This window comes from Furipterus horrens, unplaced genomic scaffold, assembly GCF_987537825.1.
Source record: "Furipterus horrens unplaced genomic scaffold, mFurHor1.1.pri manual_scaffold_3, whole genome shotgun sequence".
Taxonomy (NCBI): Eukaryota; Metazoa; Chordata; class Mammalia; order Chiroptera; family Furipteridae; genus Furipterus; species Furipterus horrens.
In genome coordinates, this window is record NW_028327173.1 from 131,398,213 (window position 1) to 131,411,251 (window position 13,039).

General features: G+C 32.6%; 1 pseudogene; it reads right to left on the minus strand.

The window, feature by feature from the left end:
* Nucleotides 1-11,601: 11,601 nt before the first annotated feature.
* On the minus strand, nt 11,602-12,262 carry LOC150015959 (cytochrome c oxidase subunit FA4 pseudogene; annotated as a pseudogene).
* Nucleotides 12,263-13,039: the final 777 nt, after the last annotated feature.

A 13,039-nucleotide genomic window follows, 5' to 3' on the forward strand; every position in this document is an offset into this window, starting at 1 on the left:
GAAATGAAGAATACAATATCTGAGATGAAGAACACAGTATAAAGAAGTAGAAACAGGCTAGATGAAGCAGAGGATCAAATCAGTGAGCTGGAAGACAAGGTAAAAAAATACTCCCAGGAAGAGCAACAAAATAAAAAATGATTCAACAAGAATGAAATAGTTTAAGAGAACTGCAAGACAACTTGAAATGTAATAATATACATATCATTGAAATACCAGAAGGAGAAGAAGAGCAAGGGATAGAAAACCTGTTTGAAAGAGTAGTTAAAGAAAACTCCTCTAACTTGATGAGAAAAAAAGTCATGCAAGTTCAAGAAGCACAGAGGGTCCCAATCAAGATGAACCCAAAGAGGCCCACTACAAGACATGTCACACTTAAAGTGGCAAAATTTAAAGACAAAGAGAGAAACTTAAAGACAGCAACATCGAAAAAGTTAGTAGTATACAATGGAGCTCCAATAAGGCTATCAGCTCATTACTCAATGGAAACATTACAAGCCAGAAGGAAATGGCAAAAATATTCCAAACAATGAAAAGCAAAGGCCTGTAACCAAGGCTACTCTATCTAGCTAGTCTCTCATTTTAAATGAAAGGCAAAATAAGAAGTTTTCCAGACAAAAAGAGACTGAAAGAATACATCTTGACCTAACCATCACTGCAAGAGATGCTAAAGGCACTGCTTTAAGATGATGAAGAAAAAGAGAGAGAGACAGAGGAACACAGGTTCAAAGGGAAAAAGGGCAATAAATAAGTACCTATCAATAATAACCTTAAGTGCAAATGGATTAAATGCTCAAAGAATAGGGTAGCTGGATGGATATGAAAACATGGCCTGCATATATGCTGTCTATAACAGACCCACCTCAGAACAAAAGATCTATATAGACCAAAAGTGAAGGGATGGAAAAATATTCCAAGCAAAAAGACATGACAAAACGCTGTGGTAACAATACTTATATCAGACAAAATAGACTTCACAACAAAGGCCATAAAAGGAGACAAAGAAGGACACTACATAATAACTAAGAGAATAATTAATCAAGAAGATATAACCCTTATAAACATATATGCATCCAACATAGGAGCACCTAAAAACATAAAGAAAATCTAGGAGAACTTTAAGAGGATCACCAACAATAAAGACATCATAGGGGAAATGAACACTTCACTGTCAACAATGGATAGATCATCCAAACAAAAAATCAACAAGGATATTATGGCATTTAACAACAAACTAGATCAAATGACTTAATTGATATTTACAGGGCATTTCACTCCAAAGAAGCAAAATACACATTCCTTTCAAATTCACATGGAACATTTTCAAAGATAGACCACATGATAGGACATAAAACAAGCCTCAACAAATACAAGATAATTGAAATCATATCAAGCATCTTCTCAGATCACAATGGCTTGAAACTAGAAACAAACCTCAGGTAAAAAACTCAAAAACATTCAAATTCATGAATGGGTTAACAATGAGAGAAAGAACAAAATTAAAAAGTTTCTAGAAACAAATGAAAATAAACACACAACAGCCCAAACCTATAGGACACAGTAAAGGCAGTCCTGTGAGGGAAGTTCATAGTAATAAAAGACTACCTAAAAAGGATAGAAAAATCTCAAATAAACAACCTAACACTACACCTACAAGAACTAGAGGAACAACAAATAAAGCCCAGAGCAAGTAGAAGGAAGGAAACAACCAAGATCAGAGAAGAATTAAATGACATAGAAACTAAAAGAACAATTCAAATGATCAATAAAACCAGGAGCTGGTTCTTTGAGAGATAAACAAAATCAACAGGTCTTTAACCAGACTCATCAAGAAAAAAAGAGAGAGAATCAAAATAAATAAAATCAGAAGCAAATGAGAAATTACAACCAATACCACAAAATACAAAGGACTGTAAGAAATTACTAGGCACAAGTATATGCCTAGAAATTTGACAACCTGGGCAAAATGGACAAATTTCTAGAAACATACAATTTTCCAAAACTGAATCAAGAAAAAGCAAAAAGTCTGAATAGACCAATAGCAACTAGTGAAATTGAAGCAGTAATCAAAAAACTCTCAGCACACAAGAGCCCAGCACCGGAGGGCTTCACAGGAAAATTTTACCAAGTATTTAATGAAGAGCTAACTCCTAACCTTCTCATGCTATTCCAAAAATTGCAAAAAGGGGGAAGACTCCCACACTCTTTTTATGAGGCCAGTATTTTCCTAATCCCAAAACCAGGTAAACACAAAACAAAGAAAACTTCAGGCCAATATGGCTGATGAACATAGAAGCTAAAATCCTCAATAAAATATTGGCAAACTAGATCCAGCAATATATTAAAAAGATCATAAACCATGATCAAGTGGGATTCATCTCAGGGATGCAAGATTGGTATAATATTCAGAATCAATAAATGTAATAAATCACATAAACAAAATGAAAGACAAAAATCACATAACTATATCAATAGATGCCAAATAGGTACTTGATAAAAATGCTCCACAAAGTGGAAATAGAGGGAACACACCTCAACATAATAAAGGACATATACAAAAACCTACAGCCAACATAATACTCAGTGGGCAAGAACTAAAAACTTTTCTCCTAAGATCAGGAACAAGACAAAGATGTACACTCCCTCCACTTCTATTCAACATAGTTTTGGAAATTCTAGCCACAGCAATCAGACAAAAATAAAATAAAATAAAAGGCATCCAACTTGAAAAGAAAGAAGTAAAACTGCAATCATATTCAGATGATGTAATAGTGTACACAGGAAACCCTATAGGCTCCGCCAAAAAACTATTCAATCTATTAAGTGAATTTGGCAAAATATCAGGCCACAAAGTTAATATTAAGAAACTGGAGACATTATTGTACATCAATAAGAAAATATCAGAAAGAGAAATCAGAAAAAAATCTCATTTACTATAGCAACTATAAAAATAAAGTACCTGAAAATAAACAACCAAGGAGGTATAAGATCTGTACTCATAAAACTACAGAACACTAAAGAAAGATATTAAGGAAGATACTAGTAAATGGAAGCATATACCATGTTTATGGATTGGATAATTAACATCATTAAAATGCCCATACTACCCAAAGCAATCTAGCTTCAACACAATCCCTATTTAAATACCAATGACATATTTCACAGATATAGAATAAATATCTCAAAAATGTATATGGAACCATAAATGCCCCCAAATAGTCTAAACAATCTTGAGAAAAAGGCACAAAGTAGGTGAGATCACAATATCTGATATCAAACTATATTAAAAGGCCACTGTAATCAAAACAGTCCAGTACTGGCATGAGAACAGACACATAGATCAATGAAACAGAGAGCCCAGAAATAAATTCATGTCTCTAAGGTCACTTAACATTTGACAAAGGGGGCAGAAGTATAAAATGGAGTAAAAATAGCCTCTTGAATAAATGGTGTTGGGAGATCTGAACAAGGACATGCAAAAATATGAAACTAGACCACCAATTTACACCATACACCAGAATAAACTCAAAATGTATAAAATGTTAAGCATAAGCCATGACACTATAAAGTTCTAGAGGAAAACATTGGCAGGAAATTCTCAGATATTACACTCAGCAATATTTTCACTAACACATCCTTTACATAAGGGAAATAAAGGAAAAATAAACAAATGGGACTATGTGAAATTAAAAAGCTTCTGCACAGCTAAAGAAAACATCAGAATGAAAAAAAAGAACAACCATATGAAAAAACGTATTTGAAAATGATAACTCAGATAGGAGTTTGATCTCCAAAACATATAAAGAATTTATATTACTCAACACCAGGAAGACAAACATTACAATAAAAATAGGCAAAGGACTTGAACAAACACTTCTCCCAGGAGGACATGCAGAGGGACCATAGGCATATAAAAGGATGGTCAACATCACTAGCCATCAGAGAGATGCAAATAAAAACCAGAATGAGATACCACCTCACACAAGTCAGAATGGCCATCATTAACAAACCAACAAACAACAAGTGCTGGCGAGGATGTGGAGAAAAGGGAACCCTAGTGCACTGCTGGTGGGAATGCAGACTGGTGCAGCCACTGTGGAAAACAGTATGGAATTTCCTCAGAAAACTAAAAATGGGACTGCTTTTTTATCCAGTGATTGCACTGCTGGGATTATACCCTAAGCATCCTGAAACACCAATTCCAAAGAACTTATGCACCCCTATGTACCTAGCAGCATTATTTACAATAACCAAGTGCTGGAAACAGCTTAAGTGCCCATCAGTATATGAGTGGATCTAAAAACTGTGGTACATTTACACAATGGAATATTATGCAGCAGAAAGGAACTCCTACCTTTTGCGACAGCATAGATGAGATTGGCGAGTATTATGCAAAGTGAAATAAGCCAGGCTGTGAAAGACAAATACCATATGATGTCACCTATAACAAAATGAACAAAACTAGTGAACAAAACAAACAAATGAGCAAAATAGAACCAGAAGCATGGGAACAAGTTACAGACTGACAGTGATCAGAGGGGAGGCAGTAGGGGCATAAGAGGGGAAAGAAAGGGAAGGGTCTAGTCAAGGAACAGATATAAATGAGCCATGATCATGTACAACAGGGTGGAAATTGACTGCGGGAGCAGGACAGTGAGCAGAGCAGGGGAAAGCAATGGGGGAAATTGGGACAACTGTAATAGAAGAATAAATAAAGGTTCATAAATTCATAATATGAGTTTTCCATATTATTTCTGTAAGTTTGGAGTTATTTCAAAATGACAATAGTTTTTAAATATTGGTTTTAAAATGTTACTACCTGTATGTAGCAAAGATACAATAGCTAATGTAGCAAATAATACTATGATAATGATTATAATATAATAAAACTAAAAAATATAACAAAGTGAGAAAATAACTGGTAGTTCCCTTCACAAAAATCTTAATTTTTTTTAGACTCTAGTTTGTCATAAAAGTAGCAATAACAATTAGAAATTAGGTTATTTGTAATAAATCCATCTCTCTGAGTATGTAGTTGATGCTATTGTGGAAAATGTTTTACCTTTTACTTTTGCTAGTTTGTAATGAGATTTTCTTCTACCATTTGTCACTCAGAGATCACCTGACATGTCATCTCAAGCACAATAAATATGCCCTTGAAAGCAAAATAAAATTCTAAAGGTTTTTACAGCACCTTTGTAAAATATGAAATCTGAAAGATTATGTTGTAATTACTCCATTACATATTTATAACCTCATGAGAGCTTACTTATTCTACCATGAATGCACATGCCCAGCTCATATATAGCACATAATAAAAACCCCATGACCATTTCTGAATAAAGATATCAATCCCAGTTTATCTTAATTAAAATGCATAGTTTTCATTCTAAAGTTTTTCTAGGTTTTAAATTTTTTAATTGCAAAAGTGGTAAGGTAACTAAGACCTTAAAATTCAATTCAATATCTGCTCTTTAGGCATACTTATTGTATAATACATTCACTTACTAACTATCTCTATGGAGTCCTACATAAACAAGGGATTCTACACACACATATGAATATTTTATCATGTATTTGCCTATAAGTTAAAAGTGTGAACATTTTTTAAAGCTTAGATTTCCTCTTTTAAAATACTGCAGGAAATTTTAAATAAGAAAATTATATATTTTTATGGCCAAAATAAAAAATGTTCACAAATTTTATTTTCTACCATTTAGAATATGTTGTTCCTGAAGGCAAACAAGATCAAGTTTATAATTTTCACAAATGTAATTTTGCAAATCTCATAAAAGCTAAAACTTTTACTTAATGTAATGAACAGGTGATGGTGACATGCATAATGCAATTTTCACAAATGAAGGCAAATGTAAGTTCATATTTCTGTATTCAAGAAAAACATGAACTAACTCAATAAAGATAAGCAATATTAACCTTAAGGAGTTAATCAGCATAGAAAATGAGGGAAAATAGTGTAATTAGCAATATATGAAGGTAGTCATTAAGGTGAACCAAGGCAAATAATATAGTTTGCAGTATGATGTAAACAAAAGCCAAAGTCCCCATAGCAACACAAACTTTTCTCCAATATACACATACTGTATTTCAGATTATGAGTGAGAATTTTAAATTTATAGATTCTTATCCATGCATGAGATAATGATACGTCAACATGGTTCTGAGAAAAATAAGATTTATATATTCAGATTTAAATGTCTTTAAATCTGCAAGCTTCTCACTTAAGTTCCTGTGTTGGTGACATCTCCTAAAATTATGTTGGTATTTCAGGTCTATAAAATTACACTTACCTTATTTGTGGCAATGTTTGTAAGTACCTTTTTGTTTAAGTTTGTATGTTTTAAAATGTATATTTTATGTGGCTTGTGAAATTCATTTTTTAAATTTTTAATGATTAAATCTAGTGGTGTGAAAATATAAGGCTGTATAAATATTGGACATCTAATAGCCAGCCCTAAATTTTTTGCACACAGCTAAAAATAATAAACAATATAAAATAATAAAATTTTCTTAGATGGATAATTTTATTGAGTTACTATTTTCACAGGGAATTTTTTTCTTCTACCTCAAATAATTCACTCCATTAAAGCTATTATCTTTACTTCGTTTTTTGTCTTCAAAAATAAAACAGAGCTGTTTATTTTTTAACTTACTATATATAATTTATTCTGTGTTTACATTTTTAAAATAATACATAACTTAAGACAGGGCTGTTTAAATATTTACATTTACACAGTGCTTTACAATCATCCGTATACCCATCCTTACAAAATTTTTGTGATGGGCCAGCTGGGTGATAATCACAATTACTTGTATTTTGCTATATGGAGAAAGAGACAAACACCCAAGATCACACAACAATAACAAGTTGACCATACAGTAGTGAGCATACCAACTTAAAGTCCTACATGATTTATATTGTAAAAAAAAAAAAAAGTGGAAATCTTGTATTTTATTTCATATTCACACATTTTATTCATCTGTATGTAAGTCCTTACTTATTTTAACTATGAATCAATAATCAAATGTTTAAGATATTCTGGAGAATCCTAGAATATTCTGGAAAAATTGAACTTTTCAATGTTTAATGTTTTTAATGATAAATTAACAGATTTTTGTTCATTGTGAAATAAAAAGTTTAAAAGAAGCTTTGGTTTTACCAGCCTCTCCATCCTCAATTCAAAAACCCCTTAAATATTACTCTCTTCAATTATAATAGGGACAGAAGAATCAATCTTTAAGTGGAGATTAGTGTGAAGTCTCAAAATTAAACCATTTTGGAATTAAAACTCTCAATGGCATATAACTGAGAACCTAATAAATGGGTGATAATATTTTTTTATAATTTAAATAGATGGCATAAAAATATAAATATCTCACCAAACTTTCCAGAAAATTTAGATTTGCACTCTTTTATTACTTAAAATATATTTACTTAATAAATACATATATAAAAAGTCAGAGAAGCTAAAAATAAAGATTAGGGTTAAAAACTCCTCTTTAATTAAAAATTAAACAAAACAAATAGTAGTATGAAAGAACATAAATGACAATATTTTCACATTTTTTGGCACCTAGAGATGTTTTCATTGTGGTGTGAATATAAATGGTTTCATTCATGTTGCTATTAAAGTGAAAATACATGTGTCAGGATAAAAATTTTAAAACAAAGATGTCCAATTTCAGGGGTAAAAATGATCCCTTTTGGAAATAATGATAAATATTCAAGTTTTCCTCTATGAAAATAATGTTTTTTGTCTAAGTCAACATACTTTGCCATTTTAAAACTTTTCTCATCATATTTTTGACAGCAGATTTTCCAATTTTGACAGCTCTTTAAAAGTAATTTTACCAGCTGAGTGATTTCTCTTCTAAGCAAGTCAGATTATGTGAAATGTCAATGTAAAAACTATACACTCTGACACATAATCATTTTTAGTTGAATTTACTTATTAATTTTGCTTGCTATTACTAATAAAACATAAGTGCTTGGCTAATTGTGTTACTTTTTGAAATGTTTTAAATGTATTAATTCTGTATCCTTTTTACTACAAAATGTCTCATTTTATCACAATTAGTTATCCTTCCAAAACTGGAGAGGAAGGAGGAGTAACAGTGCTACATAAATAAAAGGCAGTTAAGAGACTGAGTCAAGTGTCTACTGTAAAGCAAAAATATAAGCCTGCACTGGTTAAACCAGGATGGAGGTCTATCTGAATCCCCTTGGGAACTCTTGCAACTATATGCATATTCCTTCTTCCCTAATTGATACAGTCCTAAACCCCAACTCACACTGCTGAGCTCTGATCTGCTCCCAGGACAGGAGGACAGAGAATTCTTGCCACCTTCCCACCCAACTGAAAACCCTTGGAAACAATTTAAATGAAAACTGACAATTTTCTTAACTGAATTAATTTAGTTAATTTCCTTCATGCTTTATTTTATAGTCAAAGTGTTATAATTACCTGGTAAATATAAATAAAAGGTAGTCAGTTCAAAAATTATCCTGTCCTCATAGTATTTGCTCTAATCTCCTATTTCCTGATCTCTTTACAATGGAATAAATTTGTCATAATTTTAAAGAAAAAAAGTCTTACAGGAGAGGATTTTATTTTAGTCAGTGATCCATCACTGTGTGTTAACAACCAACTGACCACTAATTCTAAGTGGCATTAAAATGTGGAATACTATGCAGCAGAAAGAAGGAAGTCCGACCTTTTGCGTCAACATGCATGGAACTGGAGACTATTATGTTAAATGAAATAAGCCGGTCAGTGAAAACAAATATCATAGGATCTCACTTATAACTGGAATCTAATGAACAAAATAAAATAACCAAAAAAAAGAACCAGAGGCATGGAAATATGGAACAGACTGATAGTTGTAGGAGGAAGGAGGGAAAGGAGGAATGGTGGAAGGAAAGGGAAGGTACTAGTCAAAAAACATGTATGAATGATGCATGAACATGGATAATGGATATGGGATTGAATGAGGGGTGGGCTGGGTGGAGGGGGGAAAAAGTGGAAAAAAGAAATTGGGACCACTGTAATAGAATAAACAATAAAAAAAATGTAATTAAAAAAATCAGATTAGTTTTATTGGGTACATTTTTTAAAAGATTTAATTTATTTATTTTTAGAGAGAGGGGGAAAGGATGCAGAAGGAGAGGAAAAGAAACATTGATGTGTGAGAGATACATCGATTGGTTGACTCTTGAAAGCCCACAACTGAGGACCTGGCCCAAACCCAGGCATGTGCCCTGACTGGGAATCAAACCAGCAACATTTTGGTTCACAGACCAGCAGGCACTCAATCCACTGAGCCACACCAGCCAGAGCTGAATATATTTTTTAAGAAGTATACACTGTCCAGACTACTAAATTTGGATTCTAAACTAGCCTACATTCCCCATCATGGTAAAAATGTTTCACTTTGCATTGAATGAATAGACTTACTTTAGAGAAATTAGGAGCATTAATTACATTTTGCAGCATACACAGTAAACAAAAAAGTCAAGATTGCAAATAATATTTAATAACTCAATATCACCACTGAAGAGAAAGTAGAAAACAATGGAAAAGTGATTTAAAAATTATAAGGAAAAATTATTTTCAACCAGACTGTTAATCAAGTGTGAGAGTAGAATACAAGGTGGGGCAAAAAATGGTTTACAGTTATTCTTATGAAAAATAATGCAATAGTTAATAAATAATAATGCAAAAATGAATCAACTTTTTTGTAAATATTCTATTTATTTATTTTTAGAGAGAGGGGAAGGGAGGGAAAAAGAGGAAGAGAAACATCGATGTAAGAGAGAAACACTATAAGTTGACTCTTGTACAAACCCAGACCAAGGACTGAACCTGCAACCCAGGCATGTGACCGGGAACCAAACCGGTGACCTTTTCCTTTGCAGGGATGATACCCAACACACTGAGCCACACTGGTCAGGGCAACTGTAAACCCACTTTTGTCCCACCCTGTATGGTCTTTTTGAGGTAAAACCTAAAATAATTTACTTTATAAGTAGCCTTCCTAAGGAAGCTATTGAAGGATCTGCTCCACCAACTCAAAGAAGTAAATCAATGAAATGGAATCCAGCAATCCAGCAAACAGGGAGTCAAACTCAAGAAAGAGACAAAGGTAATTTCCTAGATGTTAAAAAAAGTCGTGGAGGAAAAGAATTATGCAGTAGGCCTGAACTGATGATAATTCAGTCTACATAAGAAGAATAGATATATCAATGAAAGGGAAGGGAAGAGAAGGGAAGGGAAGGGAAGGGAAGGCATATGTTGCCTGATATGACTTACTAGACAGAAACAGTTTATACAATTCTGGTATAACATTGGCTCTGAAATAACAATGGTCATATAAAAAATAACAAATTTAATATAACTATGAACAAAATTCTAGGAAATAAAAAAAGGAGTGCAAGAAAGTTAATGTAATCAAGAGAAGGAAACATCTAAGCTATGGATAATATTTACAATTTTTTTAAACAGATTTCTTGAGATATTTTCAAACCATAAAACTCATCCTCTCAAAATATACAATTCAGTGTTTTCACTATATTCACAGAATTATGCAGCTATTACTACTATCTAAGTTTAGATGGAAACCCCATACTCATTAGTAGTCACTCTCTATTCTTCTCTTCCCCAATCCCTGGCAGCCAATAACCTATTTAGTATCACTATACATTCCTTATTTTAAACAGTTCTTATAAATGGAATTATACAATATGTAGTATTTTGTGACTGGCTTCTTTAACTTAGCCCAATGTTTTCAATATTCATTGATGTAACATGCATTGGGACTTCATTTATTTTTATTGCCAAATAATATAATTTTATGTAAATATTGAAGCTTTTGTTTACCTATCGGTAGATGTAATTTTTAGTTATTTTCACCTTTGGCTAGTATAATTAATGTATACAAATTTTTTTAGTGAACGCATGTTATTTCTTTGGAGTCTATACATAGGAATAGAATTGATGAACCATTTGGTAACTAACTCTGTGTTTAACATTTTGAAGAATTGCCAAACTGTTTTACAAAGTGGCTGCACCATTTTGAAATCCTACTAGCAATGTTTGAGAGCTCCAATATTTCCACATCCTTGTTAACACTAGTTATTGCTCCTCTTCTTATTCTAGCCATCCTTGCGGCTGTGAAGTGATATCTCCTTGTGGTCTTGATTTGCATTTTCCTAATGACTAATGCTATTGGTCATCTTTTCATATGATTATTGGCCATTTGAACATATTTTTAAGAAAATCATCTGCTCAAATCTTTTGTTTATTTTATAAATTTGGTTACTTTTTATTATTAAGTTCTAAGAGCATTTTATATATCCCAGATACATATTCTTTATCATTTATGTGATTTACAGTTATTTTCTCCAAATCTTTGGGTCAAAATATTCTTTTTTTGTTTTGTTTTGTTTTGTTTTTCAATTTTCCAACATTGATTAATTAGTCTAGACCCCAACAGAATACACCAACGTGATTTTGTTCATTTGAAGGGGAAATATTCCCTGATTAAGTGGAAAATTGTGCAGATGCCTCCTGGAAGACCTTCATTCTAAGCAACTTTATAGTGAAACGTTTCTGGACCTTCTTTCTTCAGTTTGCTGTACAGTAGTCCCTCTCTATATCACAGTTCACTTATCATGGCCTCACTGTATCATGGGATTTTTTAAAATATTATATTTAATTATTTATCGTGGATTTTTTGCTATATTGTGGAATTTTGCAGTACTGTATATGTATGTTGTTAAAGTTACGTAGGTTTAAGAGTGTAGAAATGTTTAAGAACATAAGTAGTGTTTATAAAAGTGTGGAAAAGGTTAATAAGGGAATAGAGAAGGTTAATAAGGGATTGGGAATAGTTTATAAGTATGTGGTAAGGGTTTATAAAGCCTTAAAATATATATAAATACTAAAATAAATGTAAAGTTCCTACTTCGCAGATTTTCACCTGTCGCGGGGAGTGTCTAGAACATAACACCTGCGATAAGTGAAGGAATATTTTAATTTACATTCACTGAGTAGAACTTACATTGCTTATTGGGATTCAGCTTATTTCAGCGTTCTGGGTCATTCTTTTTGTCCCAACTGATATCAGGATTGAACAATGCCAGGTGCATGACATGCAGCACTGCACCAGTACCTCCAGCTCCAATACAAAAGAGGGGAATAAATCTTGGATGCTTCTTGGCCTGACTGAGGGTCTGGCAGAGCATGGTTGCAGCAAAGGGCCTGCAAGCAGAGAAAAACCAAAAGGCACAACCCAGAAGCGAATAGAGAGTGCCTTGAGCCAGACTATTCTTTCAACCTAACATTTAATTATGTTTTTAGGACAGACCTGTGGGAAATGATCATGTGCATGCACATGTATGTGTGTGTATATATTTGTACAGGATTTGGGAGTGATGTTGATTAATCTCGCAATTATTTTCCACTTGAGAATAGAACAAGAGCAAATTTGTTTCATGCAATTTAGTGATACTTGTTTTCATATTATGCAAGTAACATAAAGTTGATAAAAAGAAATTCTTGAGTGTTCCTCCATTTCTCTACATTCTCTACTGTCTCCTCCACTCTCTGCAAATAAAGAGCTGACAGAGAAATAATGGACATTTTAATTTTTATAAATATTTATAATGACAAAATAAAAACTTGTCTACTAATACTAAAGAGGTAGAAGAAACAAACTTTACAAATCAGCCTTTTGCAAATTGACTTTTGAAAAAAGAATGTTCCTTAAAATGTCCCAGAGAAACACAGTTTTGTCATGAAAAACATTCACAGGCTTTTAGAAGGACACTAGTATCTTAAAAATAATAAAAATGAAGCATTATATGAAGGAAACTACCAGAAACCTATGTCATTGTGATGTGCTTCTTCTATCTTAACAGAATGTATTTATAAGTGATCTTTCTAATTTTTAGGTATGTTTTATTGGTTATGCTCTTACAGTTGTACCAATTTTTCTCCCTTTGCCCTCCTCCACCTGGTAA